Source organism: Pseudopodoces humilis, chromosome 12 (assembly GCF_049639895.1).
Source record: "Pseudopodoces humilis isolate 2021_Gansu_Grassland_sample_001 chromosome 12, ASM4963989v1, whole genome shotgun sequence".
NCBI lineage: Eukaryota > Metazoa > Chordata > Aves > Passeriformes > Paridae > Pseudopodoces > Pseudopodoces humilis.
This window is the reverse complement of record NC_142211.1, coordinates 7,275,863-7,281,862: the sequence shown is the minus strand read 5'-3', so window position 1 is coordinate 7,281,862 and position 6,000 is coordinate 7,275,863.

Sequence of the window (6,000 nt, the reverse complement as noted above, 5' to 3'; positions counted from 1 at the left end):
TCCCAGGCTCTCAGGAGGGGAAACCCGCAGCATGGGGCCGGCAGAGCCTGGCCCGGCGTCTGCACCACTTGCAGCACCCATCCCCACACCCCACGATTCTGGCACAGGGGGGGCAGCGCTTGGAATCGCCCCGAACAGCGTTTCTTCAGGGGAAAAAGGTCCAAAAAACGGTGCCGGCCGCTCCTCCACTGGAACAGTGTGCGTGTGCGCGGCCGCTGGCACGGAGCCTGGGCCTGTCCCTGATGGGAGGTTTTTCCTCCTAGCCAATAATTAACCATTTCTGAGATTTGACAGTGGTTTTAACCGTTGAAAAGTAAGATCAACCTGTGAACACCTACCTTAAGATGTAAGCCTGAGAATTCCTGTCTCTCTTTGGTTTCCGGCTTCTGAAAAGGTAACAGGGCTCCAGCTCAGCCTCCTCCCCCTCCCACCAGGCCGGACAAGGCCACAAAGGGGTGGGGACAAAAGCGGAGCCTGACGGCCTGGCTCCGTTGCAGTTTCTACTGCTGAACTGAAACCTGACACCATGAGGATCTGCAGCTTGAGCAAGACTTTAACTCTTTTACTACCTGGATGAGACTTGCAGATTAATCTTTTTTTTCCCAGATACAGGGGAACAGAGAGAGAGGGAGTGATCAATATGTAAAGAAACACCAGAAACTATCAAAGACAGTGAAGAAAGGAATGAAGTTTTAGAGGGGGAAGAGAAAATAAGGAGATGCTTTAATAAGCTGAAATATTTTTCTGTTAAAGCTATGGAAATGGACAGTAGTGTTCTGAAAAAAAACTTTAATTCATGACAGAGTATATTGGGAGGAATAGAGTGTTTCAAAGCATGGATTTTGAGCAAATGGTGAAGTGGTTGTGATCCTGTGAGATGCTGGAATGAGGGGGGGGGAGAAGTAATAGTTGAAGATTTGGGGCCTCTAAGAGGCAAAGAGAAAACTTCTATTTCCAGAGAGGCTCACAGAGACAGATGAAGAGAACTTTTGCCTTTGAATAACTCATCCTTAAAATTTACATCCCTAAACTCATTGACCCATAACACACCTCAGAGTGATGTGCAATAGGAGGAGAGAACTGATGGCAGAATTTCCAGGCAGCTGGCATCAGAGAAATAGAAAGCTATGAAGAAGATAGTTTTCTTGTGAGAAACTCCATAGATTAGCAGAAGAAGACTTCTTTTTCTCTACAAAGACTGATGAAAGGACTATAGCAAAAATTGGGATTGTTTTAAACACCAAAGTTCCAAAGTTTTTTGTCTCTGTGTTGTCATGTGAGCAAGGGAATGGTTGAGTAGTTAGGGGAAAAAAGGGTTTCTGGAAGTTTTATTCTGGTGTTCTTATTCTTGTAGTTTTTGTTAATAAACTTTCTTTGTTCCTTTTAAGTTTTAAGCCTGTTTTGCTCTTGTTCTAATCCATATCTCACAGCAAGAAATAAGTAAGTTTTCTAGTGATTTTTTAGTTACTGCTTTAAAACCACGACATTTATTTAGTGCGTTGGCCAGGAATCAAAATTAGCAAATCTAAACTACTGCAACTGTATATTTTGATGATGTTCATATAAGTTTAAAAAGCATTTGCCAATCATTAGGAGCCATAGTGTACCCTTGATTAATAGATTCGATCAGTCCCATAGTATATTATGTTTGCAGTTTATAACCTCAGACAGCTTTAAGAACTTCTTTTATTAATTCAAACAGAGGTTGTACATACTGATGGGGTTTCTTAGGCTGATAGTTGACAGGCATGGCCAATAACATGGGAATATCTCCCCTTTTTAGGGCTTCTTCCCTGCATTTCTCTATTAATGTTGGAGGTGAATGAGATTGCAGTAGTAAATCAGGTAAAGGAGCCATAGGAGGAGGACAATAAGAATTAGCTAACACTTGAGCCGTAGTGGGAAATGCAGCAGCTGTATTTTTTATGTGAGTTAAAGGAGGATAAAGATCAGGCTCTCTTTCAGGATCAATAGGACCAGGATCAAAAGGATTGCTAGGCTCCTGAGGGTCCTCATCTCCTAATGCAGCTGGCACTTCTGTATAGACGTGGCTAACATTCAAAACAGCCTCCAAATTTAAAATATCTATGATGGGGTGCTCATAAACTTGCTCAGCAGACTGCCAAGATTTTAAGGCAGTATGCACAGTTTTCCATGTAACTAAGGTATCATCAGTGACTAGCTGTTCCTGTTTTTTCTGTACCTCTAATTCAACTCCTACCTTTTCCCACACTTCAGTGTTGAAGGAACCATGTGGGGAGTAATACATTAGAATTATTATTCAGCCATGCAAATAAAGCAGCTAACTTAACTGACGGGAATTTAAATCCCTGTTCTTTCAAAATTCTTTGTGAAATTTCTAGATAGAGCTTATGCTCATGAGACAAAGACTGTCCCATGGTTCTGCATTTGAAGTCTCACCTGTCCAGTGGGTAGAGAGAAGGAACAAGGATCCCCTTTTCACACAACTTGATTTGAACGTGACGTTGCTACTGGAAGTTCACTGTTCATGTTCCTGTCCATTTGTAGTGACTGAAGCACAGACTCCATTATGGTGCAACAGAATCACTTTATTCAGCATGCATGAGCCTTTTATATGTTTTTTACTGTTTACAGTTAGGATCAGACTAAGCAGCCAAGCAGGATACTAAAATCACTAACCAGCTTGAAAACAAATATCAGAGCAGGATGTTTCTTATTCTTATCACAAACATTTTCAAGCATTCCACATGTTTGAGCTGCTAATTAAAGCATTCTTGCATAAGCATTTATGGCTGATCATGATCCTTGGTATATGCTTTCTCATGAAGATGTTGAGATTAAACAGTGGCCACATTCCCAGTGACACCTCTATTTTTGCAGCCTAATCTACTTGTTCATTGTTTCGGTGCTCCTCATTAGCCCAATTCTTGGGAATATGGGCAGCCACACAATGGACTTTCACAGGTAGCTTCTCTATCCAAGTGGCAACGTCTTGCCATTCTTCAGAAGCCCAGATTGGTCTTCCTCTACACTGCCAGTTGGCCTTTTTCCACCTTTCCAGCCAACCCCACAGAGCATTGGCTACCATCCATAAATTAGTGTAAAGATAGAGCTTTGGCCACCTCTCTCTTTTGGCAATGTCCAGGGCCAACTGGATGGCTTTGAGTTCAGCAAGTTGGCTCAATCCACCTTCTCTTTCAGTAGCTTCTGCAACCTGTCATGTGGGGTTCCATACAACTGCGTTCCATTTTCAGTTCATCCCTACAATGCAACAGGAACCATCAGTGAAAAGAGTATATTGTGTTTCTTTTGAAGTAGGTGGTTGTACTGTGGAGCTTCCTCAGCATGGGTCACCTGTTCCTGCTCTTCTTCATCAGTCAGACCAAAATTTTCACCTTTGGGCCAATTTGTAATTATTTCCAAGATCCCAGGGAGAATTTGGTTTCTAGGACAGACACGCTGTGTGATGAGGGCAATCCATTTATTCCATGTGGCATAGGTGGCATGGTGGGTAGAGGGCACCTTTTCTTTGAACATCCACCCCAGCATCAGTAGTCGGGGTGCCAGGAGTTGTGCTTCTATGCCAATCACCTCTGAGGCGGCTTGGACTCCTTCATAGCCTGCCAGGATTTCCTTCTCCTTTCGGATGTAGATGGCTTCAGACCCTCTGTAACTTCAGCTGCAGAATCCAAGTGGCTGACCTTGAGTCTCGCTGGGCACCTTCCGCCAAAGGCTCCATGACTGTCCGCTGGTCCTGTCTGCAGAGCAGAGCATATTCTTCACATGTGGTCCATTCCTGACTGGGCCAAGGGCTCCTGCATGAGTGATTTCCTGCTTGATCGGGGCAAAAGCTTGTTGCTGTTCAGGGCCCCAGTGGAAATTGCTTGTCTTGCGGGTCACCAGGTAGAGAGGGCTCACAATCTGGCTGTACTTGGGGATGTGCATCCTCCAAAAACCTATGGCACTTAGGAAAGCTTGCGTTTCCTTCTTGCTGGTCAGTGGAGATATCACTGTAATCTTATTGATGACCTCGGTGGGTAACTGATGCCGTCCATCTTGTCACTTCACCCCCAGGAACTGGATTTCTTAGACAGGCCCCTTGACTTTACTCTTTTTGATGGTGAAGCCTGCTTCCAGTAGAATTTGGATAATTTTCTCTCCTTTCACAAATACTTCCGTTGCCATGTTCCCTGTGGGTTTTCAAGCAAGGCAGACACCCTAGTTCAGAAGCCAGCACGGTGGCCCCCCTTGGCCACATGGACCATTCTACCCACAAGACATCAGTGTGATGGATGGCGAAGAATGGCATTTATTGCAGGAGAATTTAACATTTTATAACCTGTGGTCATTGTGTTACTCCCATCTGCTTTCATCACAGCTAGGTGCTATTGGCTAATTGCAGAGGTCATTACCATATTACGGAGAGGGGGTTTACTAACTTTCCATTACATCCCGAAATCTTCAGAACGCCAGGCCTTAGACTACAACATATTCCCCTCTCTCTATAAATAACTAATTTGCTAGAATATAAGGTGTATTAGTCTTAAAAAATTCTAATGTTATTTTTTATATACGTATCTCTAAACACTTTGTCTAACTTATTTATATTATAAAAGTTTTAAAAATGGATAATATAAACTTGAGTAAAATATAGGATACACTATACTTAACTAAAAAGCTAAAAGCTTATAAAATGAATACTACAGTTTTCATTAGTAAACATGAGGCACATGCAGTGACTAAGTATATTTTTAGAGCATCTGTTGCCTTTCTATAAACAGAATGTTAACTTTTTCTAGTCAGCTCTTAACAAAGGACACAAGCTTATTTAAAATACACGGTCCGAAAATTAACACAAGTAAAATCATCACAACTGGCCCAATCAGGGTAGACACCAGGGTGGTCAGCCACGGAGATTGGTCGAACTAAGATTGGAACCAGTTTTGCTGGGTTTCTCTCGCCGCCTTCCGTTGAGACAGCCTGTCTCATAGCTCTGCCATGGTGTCTCTCACTACTCCAGTGTGGTCTGCATAGAAGCAGCACTCCTCTTTCAGGGCGATACAGAGGCCTCTTTGCTGCATGAATACAAGGTCGAGACCTCGCCTGTTCTGCAAAACAACTTCAGAGAGTGAGGAGACTTATTTTTCTAGAAAGGATATGGATTTCTCAATTCTCTGTAGATCTTCATCTACAGTCATCTGTAGCTGAGAGAGGCTCTGACTCTGGGTTACCAGGGCGGAGACACCAGTGGCTGCACCGGTCACTCCCAACCCAAGCAGCATTGCTATTGACAGTCCTGTCAGCAGCTCCCTTTTCTGAAGGCAGCCTGCTCGCTCAAGGTACTGGCTCACTTTTTCTCTGGAGTGGTATAGGACACTGGGGATGATAGCGGCTAATACACAAAAGTCAGTGGAGGAGTTAAAGCTCTGGGTATAGATGCAAGGGCTAGACTATTAGATCGTGGGTTCTCAGCCTGTACCACAAGGTTGGGGCCAACTGCTTCAGGTGTTATGACTGGGAGTCAGATAATTTGTACTATTTCACCGGGACCTTACTAGGCTTTTGCAAAAATACTGACCACATTCTTCTGGTGGTCCAACTCACATCTGCTGGCTTCAGGACCTGCATGATCATTTGATGACAGACTTTAGATTGGTCATCATAAAAGCCATAGAATACTTGCCCTATGGAGTTGAAACTGGGACGCATACAGCCTACCGGACCCCAGGTTATTTGCAGAAACTTGTCTGCTTTTGGTGGTGCCCACCTGTTACTCAGGACTATTGTTTCACACCTCCAATAGCCACAAAACCAATACCCTAGTTGGCGGCAGTAGTCTTTGCCTGAGTTGGTGGCTGGGCTCAAACACACTGACTTTTGGCCAGTTCAATGTACCAGAGTGACCCATAAGTTCTGTCACTTTTGGATGTTAGTTAGCAGGCAGTTGGTTATGACTATAAGCAGCACAATTACTATAAGAAGTTTACCATATAAATGACACCATACTTGCAAACTCAC